At 38.9% G+C, this 18480-nt stretch overlaps 1 pseudogene; it reads right to left on the bottom strand.

Moving 5' to 3' along the window:
* Nucleotides 1–17091: 17091 nt before the first annotated feature.
* On the bottom strand, nucleotides 17092–18480 carry LOC148101491 (uncharacterized; annotated as a pseudogene).

The following is an 18480-nucleotide window of genomic DNA, read 5'->3' as shown; positions in this document are numbered from 1 at the left end:
ACTTAGTTTTTTCTTATCTTTCCCCGGTTTTGGAATTAATTTTATAACTCCTTGTTTCATTGTTGCCATTAGCTCCTTTTGATTTATACATTCATTTAACGCACTGAATAATAATAATTTTAGGTCTTCCCAAAAGTGCTTATAGAAATTAGTTGTTATGCCATCTGGTCCCGGTGAGCAATCAGATGCCATGCTCTTAATAGCAAAATCAAATTCTTCTATAGTTAGGTCTTCATCACAAATTTCTCTAAAATTATCATCAATTACTGGAATCCAATGACTGATTTTGTCAAAGAAGGAGGTGACATTTTGTTCTGAGTATGAAGACTTAATAAAGGTTACTGTAAAAAGTAAATACTTCATTTGAAATGCGTTTAGTGTCTGTAAATTCCTCTCCGTTGATTATTAGGTTACATATTGAATTATATTCTTGTCTACATTTTTCTAGATTGCAAAAATAGGCAGTGTTCTTTTCACCCTCTTCTATCCACTTGGCTTTGGATCGCAAATAAGCAGCCTTGGCTCTATAAAGGTACATTTCATCCAATTTAAATTGTAAATTATTAATTTTTCCTTTTTCTTCCTCAGTCCAATTCAATTTGCCATAAAGATTCATAAGTTCTTTTACTACATTTGATTCCTCTTCTTTCAGGTAAACAGAACTAACACGGAAAACAATCTCCCCTTCTCAAGTAGCATCACGTTACACCCAACTTCTGCCTACGTCATTTCCTACGACTCCACCCACACAATATTGCAGAACATAGACATAAAATCCAAGAGCCTTTTATACACATATCTTTGGTCAGGTGATAAGTAATAGCCTCCGTAATTTCTTTGTGCATGTGGGAGTTCGACGGGTATAGGGAAGCGCTGTATAAGGTTCCCGTTATTGATGTTTGGGTGGTTGACCAGGACGGATTTTCTCCTACTACTACTACTACTGCAGCTACTTAGTTTTAGTATTACTCTTATTATGCTATCTGGGTAAAATAAACAAAATAAACGTTTAACATATTTTCAGGCGAGAATGTAGCTGAGTAAACTTCAAATATCTGAGCCGACGAGAACAGCAAACTCCGGGCACATCGTTTTAGGCTTTGGCCCACATCAGTCTAAAATTGTATGTAACTATGAATAACGTGTTGCCATGTCCACCAGGAGAGACTGGACAGTATAGATGTAAAACAAATATGCCAGCAGTTTATCTCAGTTAACGAGAGGAGCAGACATGTGTTTGGCTCCTTCATATAGTGGACATTGAGTTGTTGTGTGGGGCACCAGTAGTCCATGTCTGTTGCTGTAACAGTAGTTCATGTTTAGAATAAGAAATCCCAGCTCACTGATTTGATAAGGGCAATAGTGTGCCTAAAATGTTGCATAATTTTGCTGAGAGATCTTTTACTTTGTGGTAATCTTAGATGAGTAGTTTATGGACAAAACCCACCAGGTCATTCAGTGTTCTTAGTGCTAATGTGTAAGAGATGTTGGTGTAGTTTAACTGAAGTAATGTTGTTAAGTCCTTAAAGTCATATTCTTTTATTGTAATGACTTATTTGAAGCTATTTTTATTTTTATATGATACCTGATTTATATGGAATATGGCTGAAGTAAACTAAAGTCTAAAATACTTAGTCATTTGTTTAATAGTAATATAACATTATATAATTCACATATAAAACTATGAATTGTAATTTAAATGGTTTAAAAGCATGTAGAATAGCATATGTAAGCATGTTTCTCTCTCTCTCTTTTTTTTTTTATCAAGAAGCAAAGACAAAAAGAAAAAAAAAGAAGAAACAGGGCAGGTTTCGGTGGCTGAATCATCCGTCCCCACCAATGCCAAAACCACATCTACGCCCTTGCTGCTAGCAATCATCTATCACCTTAACAGCTCTCCCTTTGTCAATGTCCTTTAACACAATGACAATGTCTAAAAGAATTTCCAAAAGGAACTTGAAAATTTTCCATATCTACATCACTGCACTTTGATTTGAGGAACAGTAACACTGTCAGGATGATTTATGTTTAGATGCCGATGGAACTCAAAGTATATGGTGATGTTTTACAACAATATATTTTATAGTTTATCAGTTCCATCCCAAAATTTAAGTATCTTAATCATTTATTGAAATATTGATCAAATAAGTGAAAACTGTGGTGACATCTTTCACTATCATTAGTTTCTCATATTTCATTCAAGGTGCAAAAAAGGCAGGGACAATGTCATGAACATATACTTATACGCTAATATACTAAAATTTGCCCATCTCTGTGGCCAATTCTCCTCATATTCCTTAGAAATTCTGATTCGTCTTGGTTGCAGAACACTAAACCAGCTCTTGAGCCTCTTGAGGATGCTCAAGGGTGCATGGAAATCTACTAAAAGAAAGAATTTTTGTTTTTGTGAAACGTGTTTTGGGAGTTTGGGTTATCGGGCCCCTTGTTATTGGAAATTTAGTCACTGTACAACCACAAGTTTTGTTCATGGCACAGTTTGTACAGTTCAACAGTAAAAACTGTGTAATTCTTTGTGTAATTCTTTTCAGCACAACCTCAAATGTCTACTAACTGGGCTGTTCAGTACGGTGGCCCTGAGAGGCCAAACGGACTGCAACTTCAGAAAACACTTGCAAAAAGAAAAATGCTGCAAAAAGAAAAATGCCGCAAAAAGAAAAATGCTGCAAAAAGAAAAATGCTGCAAAAAGAAAAATGCTGCAAAAAGAAAAACACTTGCAAAAAGACAATGCTGCAAAAAGAAAAATGCTGCAAAAAGAAAAACACTTGCAAAAAGAAAAATGCTGCAAAAAGAAAAATGCTGCAAAAAGAAAAACGCTGCAAAAAGAAAAATGCTGCAAAAAGAAAAACGCTGCAAAAAGAAAAACGCTGCAAAAAGAAAAACACTGCAAAAGCACACACAACACAACGGAAATAGGAAAAAAGACAACGGAAATGTTTCTGGGGAGCAAATAACCGGACGGACCAGTTGCATGAACCAAAACATGCTAACAAGTGCACTGGGACTGGGAGACACTTCAACGAAGTGGAAGCGGAGCGGCCAAAGAGTGAACTTTCAAAAGTAAGTTCTGAATATTATGTCACTTATTTATGTGCAAATGTTTAATAATGAGGAACATTAAAACATTACTGTTGGCCACATGCCGGCAAAGTTATGTGACATTAGCGATGTTTGTACTTTCATTGTTTACTTTGTTTTAAAGTCTTTACTTTATAGGCCGTTCGATAGTCGACCTTAATCTTACAGAGAATGTGATGATTTTGTGGATAATTAAAGTCAGTCATATATCCACAAACACAACAGGCTGAAAGTCAGTGATGCTGCTCGGTTTGCAGTCCTGAATATCACAGCACAAGCAGGATTCACTGCACTGTTAATGTTAGCTAAGTTATATTGCTGCCTCTGTTCGTGGTGTTGAGCCAAACGGACTTTAACGTGTGTTTGAACGAGCTGACGGTTCAGTCGTTAAGCTGAAAGAAAGATGCTTTAATCACAGGAGTCACACATGTGTCCACTGTACCAGCTGAGAACTCTTCTTGTTTAGCACTCGTAATAACACAAACACTAAATCCTTCTGTTTGTAGCAGTGTATACACCTGAGACTGTCACCTGTCTGTCTGTCCTGCACTCTCTCTCTGTTTCTTTCTCTCTGATTGTGGAATAAAAGTATGAACATGTATTTATAAGTTACACTTGTGTTTGAATCCTGCAGCTTATCACACATTTGATTTCCATGTGTGACAACTGCAAGTGTCCAGAGTGAGGACAGACTGAGGGACCCACTGCTGCACATCATCTGTGAGGCTTTGCACCCCTGATGATCCACCAGGACAAACTCAGCAGTGTGTGAGGAAGAGGAGGAGGAAGAGCCAGCAGCAGCTGACAGATGGAGCGAATAGACAGACTGTTCCCTGTTTGTGAAGGACTGCTAGGAAAGTTTAACATAACTAATTGTCTGTCCTGAATCAGTCTTATTAGGTAATGTTCAAATAATTTGATCATCCCAGTGTTTTCAGTGTGGGAGAAAGTACTCAGGGCCTTCAAGTTACACATTATGAAAGGCAGCAACAAGTTTAATGTTCAGAAACCTAAAGTATGTATCAGCAGCAGAATGGAGCTAAAAATAATTGTTTGTTTCAGTTCTATGAAGCTTTGAGTATTTTGGATTAGTAGCACTGCTGTGTTTGTTGCATCATATCGCTGTAATTGTTTATATGCTTTATATATTCTGAGGTAAGTTGATCTATAGTATTACATCATATTCTATAAGGATGTTATGTGTTTGTAGACTTTCTGCCCAGTTTGACCCATTTAGCAGAAGTCAGCCTGTTTAAGGCTCTGATATCTATTCTGTATGACTTAAAGCAGTTATGACATGGTCTGATTTTCTCACCCAATAAAGGAATATTTAATATATCAGTCTACTCTTCATTCTATCAGAAACAGTTATCACAGCTCGTACATTTGCTTCTTCCACACATATATAAGCATTGAGCCAAATTTAGTAATGCCAACATATTAAAAGAACAATATTTGTCTCTTATATATAATACATCTATATATACACTGTCACAGATACTTGTCTTTAAGTGAAGATTTAAGGTGATAGGAAATATAAATAAATGCAACTTGAATCTTTACTGAAGCTCAGTGTTTGACACAGAGTTCATGTTCACCGCTGTAATAACTAATAATGATTAATATAATATTGGCCATATTATATTTACATTACCAAAGTGAGATGACTTTAGTCTCATGAACAACATTAACTAATTGTTATTTACTTTACTTTAAGGCTGCAGATCCTGAATTGGGATACAGCAATTCAGGGACTGTTTCCCAATTCAGGGTCTGCAGCCTTAAAGTACGCAGCCTTAACGGTCCTCAAGGGCCGCGTACTCAAAGACCGCTAAGGCCGGAAGTGTGAGGCTTGTGAAATGGGACGGTCTAGCCTCCGTCGCGCTGCCCAGGTTGCCTAGCAACCATGATAGCTGGAAACGTGTGGTTGACAGAAATGAAGAACATATTTTGTTCATTTGTTTCTACACGAGCTTTGTGTGATTTGATAAGTATCTGAGGCTGAGACCACGGGACTGTAAAACATGATTGTTGGGCTTCATTTCTGTACTGAACAGTCATTTAAGATTAGCTAGTAAATAACAAATAGTTAATGTTGTTCATGAGACTAAAGTCATCTCACTTTGGTAATGTAAATATAATATGGCCAATATTATATTAATCATTATTAGTTATTACAGCGGTGAACATGAACTCTGTGCCAAACACTGAGCTTCAGTAAAGATTCAAGTTGCATTTATTTATATTTCCTATCACCTTAAATCTTCACTTAAAGACAAGTATCTGTGACAGTGTATATATAGATGTATTATATATATAAGAGACAAATATTGTTCTTTTAATATGTTGGCATTACTAAATTTGGCTCAATGCTTATATATGTGTGGAAGAAGCAAATGTACGAGCTGTGATAACTGTTTCTGATAGAATGAAGAGTAGACTGATATATTAAATATTCCTTTATTGGGTGAGAAAATCAGACCATGTCATAACTGCTTTAAGTCATACAGAATAGATATCAGAGCCTTAAACAGGCTGACTTCTGTTAAATGGGTCAAACTGGGCAGAAAGTATACAAACACATAACATCCTTATAGAATATGATGTAACACTATAGATCAACTTACGTCAGAATATATAAAGCATATAAACAATTACAGCAATATGATGCAACAAACACAGCAGTGCTACTAATCCAAAATACTCAAAGCTTCATAGAACTGAAACAAACAATTATTTTTAGCTCCATTCTGCTGCTGATACATACTTTAGGTTTCTGAACATTAAACTTGTTGCTGCCTTTCATAATGTGTAACTTGAAGGCCCTGAGTACTTTCTCCCACACTGAAAACACTGGGATGATCAAATTATTTGAACATTACCTAATAAGACTGATTCAGGACAGACAATTAGTTATGTTAAACTTTCCTAGCAGTCCTTCACAAACAGGGAACAGTCTGTCTATTCGCTCCATCTGTCAGCTGCTGCTGGCTCTTCCTGCTCCTCTTCCTCACACACTGCTGAGTTTGTCCTGGTGGATCATCAGGGGTGCAAAGCCTCACAGATGATGTGCAGCAGTGGGTCCCTCAGTCTGTCCTCACTCTGGACACTTGCAGTTGTGACACATGGAAATCAAATGTGTGATAAGCTGCAGGATTCAAACACAAGTGTAACTTATAAATACATGTTCATACTTTTATTCCACAATCAGAGAGAAAGAAACAGAGAGAGAGTGCAGGACAGACAGACAGGTGACAGTCTCAGGTGTATACACTGCTACAAACAGAAGGATTTAGTGTTTGTGTTATTACGAGTGCTAAACAAGAAGAGTTCCCAGCTGGTACAGTGGACACATGTGTGACTCCTGTGATTAAAGCATCTTTCTTTCAGCTTAACGAGTGAACCGTCAGCTCGTTCAAACACACGTTAAAGTCCGTTTGGCTCAACACCACGAACAGAGGCAGCAATATAACTTAGCTAACATTAACAGTGCAGTGAATCCTGCTTGTGCTGTGATATTCAGGACTGCAAACCGAGCAGCATCACTGACTTTCAGCCTGTTGTGTTTGTGGATATATGACTGACTTTAATTATCCACAAAATCATCACATTCTCTGTAAGATTAAGGTCGACTATCGAACGGCCTATAAAGTAAAGACTTTAAAACAAAGTAAACGATGAAAGTACAAACATCGCTAATGTCACATAACTTTGCCGGCATGTGGCCAACAGTAATGTTTTAATGTTCCTCATTATTAAACATTTGCACATAAATAAGTGACATAATATTCAGAACTTACTTTTGAAAGTTTACTCTTTGGCCGCTCCGCTTCCACTTCGTTGAAGTGTCTCCCAGTCCCAGTGCACTTGTTAGCATGTTTTGGTTCGTGCAACTGGTCCGTCCGGTTATTTGCTCCCCAGAAATATTTCCGTTGTCTTTTTTCCTATTTCCGTTGTGTTGTGTGTGCTTTTGCAGCGTTTTTCTTTTTGCAGCATTTTTCTTTTTGCAGCATTTTTCTTTTTGCAAGTGTTTTTCTTTTTGCAGCATTTTTCTTTTTGCAAGTGTTTTTCTTTTTGCAGCATTTTTCTTTTTGCAGCATTTTTCTTTTTGCAAGTGTTTTTCTTTTTGCAGTGTTTTTCTTTTTGCAGCATTTTTCTTTTTGCAAGTGTTTTTCTTTTTGCAGCATTTTTCTTTTTGCAGGACTTTTCTTTTTGCAGCATTTTTCTTTTTGCAGCATTTTTCTTTTTGCAAGTGTTTTCTGAAGTTGCAGTCCGTTTGGCCTCTCAGGGCCACCGTAGTTCAGCCCTAAACAACAGAACTAGTTCATAGCTAACAACAAGACGGTCATGTTACCCGAGGGCAATGAACTCTGCTAAGGCCGCCCTCTCTCACTGTTTCTCACTTCTGTTTAAAACTTTTCCTAAAAGGAATTTCTAGGTGCAGCCAAAGGGTGTGACTTTTGTTGATCTCTAGATCTCATGATATAATTCTGATTTTCCATGTACAAATTGTTCCTCCAAAGTCAGACTTGAACCTAGTCTCAATATACATTGGCAAATACCGGCATAATGCATATGCTAAATATATATATATAAATATACATAAATGATACAAGGCTGTGACAGAGCCCCTTAATATCAGTGACATTACAAACATTACAAACTACTGCGTTACATGTTAACTGATGTTGTTATTGTTGTGTGTGCCTTCAATCAAGATGAGTTCAGAAAAGTTTATTGAATGGTTACAAGGTAAACAAAGGTCCTATAAGTGAAGCAAAATATTGTTTTAGTTGTTTTGTTGTTGTCTTTTTTCATCAGTTTGTAATGATCTTAAGAGCCTAATTATCCTTAGGAAATGAAGAAGAAAAACAAAAAGAGTAATAATGACCAAAAAAAGGACAATTAGCAAGAAGAAATGAAAAGGTGCCAAAAGCAGTATATTTACAGCTGTAAAGAGGGGTGATAAGAAAACTGCATACAAGGTGAGAAGTTGACTCCAGGTTTTGCTGGGATCCACAACTTTGGCTATACCTTTTATGGACCACGTATCATCACTCCTGAGAAACACAAATAGAGTACTATTAATTCAACTGTGAAGTAGTAGGAAAGGGACTCCATTAATGCGTCTGAGCTGAGATCACAGGGACCAGAAGTTATATTACAAAGTTATGAATGTTGATTTGCAACATTTTTGCGTCACTTGTTCCCTATTAAGATATAATAGTTATATCTGCATTGTAGTTACGTGGGTCTTGTTTTTGTGAACTTAGATTCCAGTAAAAATGTCAGAAATCTTTCCTTTGTTCAGGTCTGTGTTTCCTTTTGGGTGTTTTGCATACCACATGTTGCCACGCCAGATCTTGTGGTTTCACAATCACTATTCTATACTGTGTAACAATTAAAAAAAAAAACAACTAAAAAAGAACAATTATGAATCATTCAATTACATGAAACACCTGTTGATATTCAGAAAATACTTGTACGTGTTTTATAACATATTTAAATAAATAACATCAAACTTTTAAGATTGCAGTTTGGTGTATTTCCCTTTGATTGAAGCTATTAAAGTTTTCTTGCCTAAACTGTTCACCGATGTCATATGGTGGTGTGATGCTGGTAGGCACTGAGTGTATGAGCTCCTGTTACATAGCAGCTGACGTGCCCAAATTATGAAAACACTGTAACTATGACAAGCAATAAAATATTTAATTTATCCAGATCCCATGTGTTTCTGCTTCTTAATCATTATCTGGTTTGATTAGATTCATATAAATATCTCGAAAAAAACACGAGGATGACTGGCTGTTGACTGGCTCTAGATAAGGCTCTACTATGCCCATTTTCTGATTGGGTGAGCAGCCTACAGACCGTGTACAAAGTCTCCCACTGCTAACTCTCTTCACATGATCAGAAGATACACACGCACACAAACACAAGGTGTGATATTTATAATATTGTGATTCTAACAGCTTTAACATAACAGTAAATACCAGCATGTTTTGGTTATGCATCGGTGTTATTGCTGGTAGAGAACTTGCACTGTCTGTCAATGACAACCTTTCAATTTGCTGCACATTATAGTTTTGAATTGTTATTTCTCATAGTCCTGCATGCATAACAACATAAAACAAATACATTCCTTATCTAACAAGCATACATTTTTCTTCTTCTATGAACCAAAACATTCAGTGAAAACCTACATTTTAATTGATTATTTTAAATTTGATAACTTTGGAACAAATGAGTGTTCTAAATATTAGTTACTAAAAGTTTGTCTAACACTTCTGTCATCTGCCACATTAAATACCTTCTAACCTTGTTGGCTTTTCGCCTCCAAATAATCAGATAATATTCGTCAGGCTTTTGTTTTTGCATTTTTTGCTTTTTCTTAGTTTGTTTGTTTTTTTCTTTGTCGGCCTAGAGACCGGTCAGTGAACCCCTAGCAACCAATTACAACGATCAGTTATAAAAATGTTCAGCAGAAGAAAGAGAAGAGGTGGGCAGGAGGTCGCCTTTCACGACCGGAACGTCTCAAATCTTCAGTCAATGGCTGCTGTGAATCCATGACGCTAACGCTACTCCGGCTCGGAGGACCTTGTTTTGGAGGAAGGATGGTTCAGGGTTTAAGTAGTCATCATCATGGGCTCATCGGATTAGAATGAGAATAAGCAGTCAATCATTTACAGGTTTTGTCGTTTTATTGAATGATGGGTAAAGGAAGGAAAGACACGCATGGACTGCTATCTCTAAAAAGGACATAAAGTATGATTTAAGTAACTCGAAACGATACATGAACTCAGGAGACTCAAAGACATACTCACCTCAGCTGCCGCCCCCACCGAGTGACAGGTGAGTGCAATTAAGGCCAAGCACCACACCCAATCAAAGGCGAGGAAAAGAAACAAGGTGCATCTGGTGAAGTGAATGTGCTGAAAGGTGAGCCTTTACAACAGCTTTGTTTAATTTGTTTTTTTAATTTGTGTTCATACAGGTTTTGATCCGGGCTGCACCTTCAAAGTTGAACTGAGATCCCAGGGAGCAGCAGGAAGAGAAGTTAGACAGCAGGCATGCTTTCTTGGATCGATTACAAAAGTTATGTTGTGTAAGAGCTGCACCAAGAGCTCATTATAGCTTCAGTATACCCACTCTCTTTTTATTACATCTGTGTTTAGGTACACAGTCAATATTTACTTACTGGATAACGCTTAGCACACACTGACCAATCAAGAGAAGCATGCTGTACGAATTTGAGCTAGCTTTACAAAATAAAACTGAGCATTAAAAAGGCAATATCTACTGCAGAATAAATTGATCGCCTTTTTGTTTTTTAAAGAAAAATGATAAACTGAACACAAACAAAACCTTTTTATCGGGTTTTTTTTTTAATTATTAGAAAAATGTCCTAAGATATTGTCCTCACCTTAGAATAAGAGAACTTACATCACCTGAGCCTTTTTTAGCAGGAGATAAGATTACAATATGAAATAAATTATTACAGCAGACATTCTCATGTTCAGAAAATAGTTCATGTCAAATAGAGTACTATTAATTCAACTGTGAAGTAGTAGGAAAGGGACTCCATTAATGCGTCTGAGCTGAGATCACAGGGACCAGAAGTTATATTACAAAGTTATGAATGTTGATTTGCAACATTTTTACGTCACTTGTTCCCTATTAAGATATAATAGTTATATCTGCATTGGTTACGTGGGTCTTGTTTTTGTGAACTTAGATTCCAGTAAAAATGTCAGAAATCTTTCCTTTGTTCAGGTCTGTGTTTCCCTTTGGGTGTTTTGCATACCACATGTTGCCACGCCAGATCTTGTGGTTTCACAATCACTATTCTATACTGTGTAACAATTTTTAAAAAAAAAACAACTAAAAAAGAACAATTATGAATCATTCAATTACATGAAACACCTGTTGATATTCAGAAAATACTTGTACGTGTTTTATAACATATTTAAATAAATAACATCAAACTTTTAAGATTGCAGTTTGGTGTATTTCCCTTTGATTGAAGCTATTAAAGTTTTCTTGCCTAAACTGTTCACCGATGTCATATGGTGGTGTGACGCTGGTAGGCACTGAGTGTATGAGCTCCTGTTCCATAGCAGCTGACGTGCCCAAATTATGAAAACACTAACTATGACAAGCAATAAAATATTTAATTTATCCAGATCCCATGTGTTTCTGCTTCTTAATCATTATCTGGTTTGATTAGATTCATATAAATATCTCGAAAAAAACACGAGGATGACTGGCTGTTGACTGGCTCTAGATAAGGCTCTACTATGCCCATTTTCTGATTGGGTGAGCAGCCTACAGACCGTGTACAAAGTCTCCCACTGCTAACTCTCTTCACATGATCAGAAGATAAAATCAGTGGATCAGGTGAGTAATCACAAACTACGAGCATTGCGAAAAAATACACACGCACACACACACAAGGTGTGATATTTATAATATTGTGATTCTAACACCTTTAACATAACAGTAAATACCAGCATGTTTTGGTTATGCATCGGTGTTATTGCTGGTAGAGAACTTGCACTGTCTGTCAATGACAACCTTTCAGTTTGCTGCACATTATAGTTTTGAATTGTTATTTCTCATAGTCCTGCATGCATAACAACATGAAACAAATACATTCCTTATCTAACAAGCATACATTTTTCTTCTTCTATGAACCAAAACATTCAGTGAAAACCTACATTTTAATTGATTATTTTAAATTTGATAACTTTGGAACAAATGAGTGTTCTAAATATTAGTTAATAAAAGTTTGTCTAACACTTCTGTCATCTGCCACATTAAATACCTTCTAACCTTGTTGGCTTTTCGCCTCCAAATAGATAGATAGATAGATAGATAAAACTTTATTAATCCCTCGGGTAGGTTCCTCTGGGAAATTTGTTTTCCAAAAAGCACAGCACCGACAGAAGTTACGGAGTTAAGAATATATATATATATATATATATATATATATATATATATATATATGTACACACACATATATAAATACAAAGACATATATAGATAAAATATACAAAGGGGATAAATAGAATAAATAGGAATAAAAATAAAAATAAAAATACAAGTGAATTGCACATTTCAAGTATGGAGTCTATTGCACTGCTGATTATTAACAAAAAGTATTGCACAAAAGGTATTGCATAGTGAAGTGGAGAGGCACTACAGCTTAGTTGTTCCCCCCTCCTTTGTCCTCCTGTTTCCCCTCCCTCTCCCCTCCAGAGAGGAGTTAAACAGTTTGATGGCGTGTGGGACAAAGGAGTTTTTAAGTCTGTTGGTTCTTGTCTTTGGGAGAAGCAACCTGTCACTGAACAGACTCTTCTGGTTGTTTATGGCCGTGTGCAGAGGATGCCCAGCATCGTCCATAATGTCCAGCAATTTCTTTAGTGTCCTTTTCTCTGCCACTGTCACCAGAGTGTCCAGCTTCATGCCGACCACAGAGCCAGCCTTCCTGATCAGTTTTTCCAGCCTGGATGAGTCCTTCTTTGCTGTGCTGCTCCCCCAGCACACCACAGCATAGAACAGTACTCCAGCAACCACCGACTGGTAAAACATCCTCAGGAGCTTCCTGCAGATGTTAAAAGACCTCAGCCTCCTGAGGAAGTACAGTCGGCTTTGGGCTTTTTTGTACAGGTGCTCTGTGTTGCATGACCAGTCCAGTTTATTGTCCACCCACAGCCCGAGGTACTTGTACTTGTTGACCACCTTCACCTCCTCCCCCTCTATCTGAACCGGCAGTGGACCTGCTCTGGACCTCCCAAAGTCCACAACCAGTTCCTTAGTCTTTGAGGTGTTGAGTTGCAGGTGGTTTGTGTGACTCCATGCGACAAAGTTCCTCACCAGACTTCTATACTCCTCTTCCTGGTCATCCCAGATACACCCCATGATGGCTGTGTCGTCTGCAAACTTCTGAATGTGGCATAATTCAGAGTTGTAGCAGAAGTCAGAGGTGTACAGGGTGAAGAGAAGAGGGGACAGCACAGTTCCCTGTGGTGCTCCTGTGCTGCTGACCACAGTGTCAGACGTGATGTCCTTCAGCCTGACGTACTGTGGCCTGTCGGTGAGGTAGTCGGAGATCCAAGCCACCAGGCAGGGGTCCACCTCCATCCTGTTCAGTTTCTCCTGGAGCAGACAGGGCCGGATGGTATTAAAGGCACTGGAAAAGTCAAGAAACAGGATCCTGACCGTGCCTTTTCCCCCATCGAGGTGTGAGTGGGCTCTATGCAGGAGGTACAGGATGGCATCCTCCACTCCCACACCCGCCTTGTAGGCGAACTGTAGTGGGTCCTGGGCATGTTGTACCTGTGGTCGGAGGAGGTTGAGGAAGAGCCGCTCTAGAGTCTTCATAAGATGTGATGTCAGTGCCACCGGTCGGAAGTCATTCAGCTCATTGGGCCGGTTCCTTTTGGGGACCGGGACGATGCAGGATGTCTTCCATAGGGCGGGCACTCTCCCCAGTCGCAGACTGAGATTGAAGACTCGTTGTAGCGGCTCCCCAAGTTCAGCAGCACACGCCTTTAGCATCCTCGGACACACCTTGTCCGGACCTGCTGCCTTCCTGGGGCGAAGCTTCCTCAGTTGTCTCCTGACCTGATCCACTGTGACACTGGGAGATGATTGGAAGGAGGGGGGGGAAGATGTCCTGCTGCTGAGAGAGGGATTGGAGGAGGGGGGTGTCATCATAGTGTCAGGAAGGGGGGGAAGCAAGGGAGGTAGGAGAGTGGGGAGAGGGCTCTGTAGTAAAGGTGAGGGTGAGGGTGGGGGGGTTGTGGGCTGGTCAAACCTGTTGAAGAAGTTGTTGAGTTCGTTTGCCTTCTCCACAGTCCCCCCCACTGTGCTGTTCTTGGTGTTGTGGCCTGTGATGGTTTTCACACCATTCCAGACCTCTCTCATATTGTTCCTCTCCAACTTCTGCTCCACCTTCCTCCTGTACGTGTCATTTGCTTAGTATAAATATAAATATAAATAATCAGATAATATTCGTCAGGCTTTTGTTTTTGCATTTTTTGCTTTTTCTTAGTTTGTTTGTTTTTTTCTTTGTCGGCCTAGAGACCGGTCAGTGAACCCCTAGCAACCAATTACAACGATCAGTTATAAAAATGTTCAGCAGAAGAAAGAGAAGAGGTGGGCAGGAGGTCGCCTTTCACGACCGGAACGTCTCAAATCTTCAGTCAATGGCTGCTGTGAATCCATGACGCTAACGCTACTCCGGCTCGGAGGACCATGTTTTGGAGGAAGGATGGTTCAGGGTTTAAGTAGTCATCATCATGGGCTCATCGGATTAGAATGAGAATAAGCAGTCAATCATTTACAGGTTTTGTTTGAATTTGAATTATTGAATAATGGGTAAAGGAAGGAAAGACACACATGGACTGCTATCTCTGAAAAGGACATAAAGTATGATTTAAGTAACTCGAAACGATACATGAACTCAGGAGACTCAAAGAGATACTCACCTCAGCTGCCGCCCCCACCGAGTGACAGGTGAGTGCAATTAAGGCCAAGCACCACACCCAATCAAAGGCGAGGAAAAGAAACAAGGTGCATCTGGTGAATGTGCTGAAAGATGAGCCTTTACAACAGCTTTGTTTAATTTGTTTTTTTAATTTGTGTTCATACAGGTTTTGATCCGGGCTGCACCTTCAAAGTTGAACTGAGATCCCAGGGAGCAGCAGGAAGAGAAGTTAGACAGCAGGCATGCTTTCTTGGATCGATTACAAAAGTTATGTTGTGTAAGAGCTGCACCAAGAGCTCATTATAGCTTCAGTATACCCACTCTCTTTTTATTACATCTGTGTTTAGGTACACAGTCAATATTTACTTACTGGATAACGCTTAGCACACACTGACCAATCAAGAGAAGCATGCTGTACGAATTTGAGCTAGCTTTACAAAATAAAACTGAGCATTAAAAAGGCAATATCTACTGCAGAATAAATTGATCGCCTTTTTGTTTTTTAAAGAAAAATGATAAACTGAACACAAACAAAACCTTTTTATCGGGTTTGTTTTTAATTATTAGAAAAATGTCCTAAGATATTGTCCTCACCTTAGAATAAGAGAACTTACATCACCTGAGCCTTTTTTAGCAGGAGATAAGATTACAATATGAAATAAATTATTACAGCAGACATTCTCATGTTCAGAAAATAGTTCATGTCAAATAGAGTACTATTAATTCAACTGTGAAGTAGTAGGAAAGGGACTCCATTAATGTGTCTGAGCTGAGATCACAGGGACCAGAAGTTATATTACAAAGTTATGAATGTTGATTTGCAACATTTTTACGTCACTTGTTCCCTATTAAGATATAATAGTTATATCTGCATTGGTTACGTGGGTCTTGTTTTTGTGAACTTAGATTCCAGTAAAAATGTCAGAAATCTTTCCTTTGTTCAGGTCTGTGTTTCCTTTTGGGTGTTTTGCATACCACATGTTGCCACGCCAGATCTTGTGGTTTCACAATCACTATTCTATACTGTGTAACAATTTAAAAAAACAACAACTAAAAAAGAACAATTATGAATCATTCAATTACATGAAACACCTGTTGATATTCAGAAAATACTTGTACGTGTTTTATAACATATTTAAATAAATAACATCAAACTTTTAAGATTGCAGTTTGGTGTATTTCCCTTTGATTGAAGCTATTAAAGTTTTCTTGCCTAAACTGTTCACCGATGTCATATGGTGGTGTGACGCTGGTAGGCACTGAGTGTATGAGCTCCTGTTCCATAGCAGCTGACGTGCCCAAATTATGAAAACACTGTAACTATGACAAGCAATAAAATATTTAATTTATCCAGATCCCATGTGTTTCTGCTTCTTAATCATTATCTGGTTTGATTAGATTCATATAAATATCTCGAAAAAAACACGAGGATGACTGGCTGTTGACTGGCTCTAGATAAGGCTCTACTATGCCCATTTTCTGATTGGGTGAGCAGCCTACAGACCGTGTACAAAGTCTCCCACTGCTAACTCTCTTCACGTGATCAGAAGATAAAATCAGTGGATCAGGTGAGTAATCACAAAGTACGAGCATTGCGAAAAAATACGCATGCACACACACACACACACACAAGGTGTGATATTTATAATATTGTGATTCTAACAGCTTTAACATAACAGTAAATACCAGCATGTTTTGGTTATGCATCGGTGTTATTGCTGGTAGAGAACTTGCACTGTCTGTCAATGACAACCTTTCAGTTTGCTGCATATTATAGTTTTGAATTGTTATTTCTCATAGTCCTGCATGCATAACAACATGAAACAAATACATTCCTGTCAAGAGATTTATTCTAAAGACACATCTTCAGCTAAGAATCTAAAGGTAGAAACACACAGACGCTGCAGTTTTTACTTGCAAGGGCATGATCACAGAACGCTCACACCAGAGTGGGGGCCCTGTGATGTTCGCTCTGTCTCCTGCACTTGCCTTTATTTATATACAAAAGTAATACAACAGTGTTCACGTCTATTCATTAACAGAGGAATGTTAGTATGTAGGGAGTGAAGATAAAAGTGGTTCAGGTGTATGTGTGTGTGTGTGTGTGTGTTATTCTGAAGGACATTGCCCCTCTTCTTGAAGATAAGAGCATCCAGCTCCCCTCTTCCTGGCAGGAGTGAAATGATAACAGCTTGCTCAGCTATTATCACTGTGAGAAAGAATTTATAAAGCAAGTCTTGATTTCAACAACAGTCTAAGTCATAAAAGGGTCATCATGCAGTATTCTATAATATGCAAACTTATATCACTAAAAGATTATACTGACTACTAAGTACAATTTTCTATGGACATTCCCACCTGTTGTTCACGTATAATTTTGAAGTGAGATATCAGTATGTACATTTTCTGTCACATCATCATTAATCACGCAAAAGTTCCAACAGATCAGGGTCATCATCATCATCATTTGTCACGGCTATGTATGCAGCAACAGTGGAAACAATTAATTAATCATGAGCTTTAAACATGGCAATATACATGTTGCAAAAACACAAAGTAAAAGTAAGAATATCCCAACTCCGATGAGTAGTCTCTTTAGCACCTGTACCCAGGAGCCAGTGTAAAGCCAAGAAAACCAGTCACTTGTATCACTTACATAGTCCTGATTTTGGGCCTGCTGGATCTGTCTCAAAGCGTTTAGTGCGTCAGTCATGTTTGATTAATGTACATTGTCTGGTATGTAAGTGCAGCAGGTGTTGTTGAAGAGGACACAAAGTCCCCCTTTCTCTGCTAGTATCATGTCCAAAGCTACTCGATGTTGCATCACTGTGATCCGTAATGCATTGATTTCCTGATTCTGCTGTCCGATGATCTTGCACGAAGCGTTCAAGAAGAGTCCAAAACAGTAGTCCAGAGTTTCAATCCTCAGCATGCTTTTCCCGGTTCCCACCCAGGGGAACAATGAATGGAGCACTTTCTGTCCGGTAGTCCATAGTTTGAATTCCTTGGGTACGTCGCTTCCCCATATTGGGTCATGCGGTTGAATTTCAGGAGGTGTTGATCTTCTTTTCTGGCGTACTGTAGAAGTAGTGTTTACTGCAGCCATTCTGAAAGTGTGGTCTGACAGGAATATAGGAGCACATGTTCCTGTCCAGCCTGGGGGCAGAATGAAGTATGCCCGTTGTCCACACAGCCAGGCCATTCCTTGCACCCAGTACGTGCCATTAGATGGTCCAGTTGTGTTCACAGGGGCACCTTCTCCTCCTTCAGCGGTCCGGTTGCAGTTGGTGGTGTTTCCAAGCGGCCTGTTACCTTTGCTTTGTTTATAGCACATGGAGTGGTTCTTCTCTGGAGTTTGGTCTAAGAACACTGGGAAATGGATGGATGTATTCCGGTTTGTCACATTGAAGTTGGTCCAGAAAAGTTGATCACATGCTCCTTTATCAAGTACAACGTCTTCAACGGGGATTTTCTTGTGTTGTAACCCTCCTTGAAGGTTGACGTGAAGAGTGTAAAAGGTAGATGGGTTTGTCTCTTCGAGGATGATTTGGCTGTGTTGGAATCCAATGCCAGCGAAGCTAGCAGCACACTTGGCTTGTGTGTTGTTCATGTATTTGCCATATAGTGTAGGGTGTGTCGACGTGCTGGGCATATAAGAGCAGACATAACAGTCTGTATTTTCCGATTCTGCCCTGGTCCTGTCGTAGATGTAGCGGTACCAGGCATTGTTCATCCACGGGTGAATGTGGTCTTGCGTCATGTCTCTTAGGTGGGAGTTGTCATGTGTCCATCTTCTCTGTCTGCCTCGTGGTTCAGCTGTTGTTGGCATCAGCTGGGGTCCTGTAAGGGTGAGCGTCGTAGTCAAGGTAACCAAGAGGGTCCACCTTCCCAT

The sequence above is a fragment of the Neolamprologus brichardi genome, chromosome 9 (assembly GCF_056152115.1).
Source record: "Neolamprologus brichardi isolate AB-2024 chromosome 9, ASM5615211v1, whole genome shotgun sequence".
NCBI classification, from domain to species: Eukaryota; Metazoa; Chordata; class Actinopteri; order Cichliformes; family Cichlidae; genus Neolamprologus; species Neolamprologus brichardi.
The sequence above is the reverse complement of the archived record's forward strand: the minus strand, read 5'-3'. Positions and strand labels throughout refer to the sequence as shown.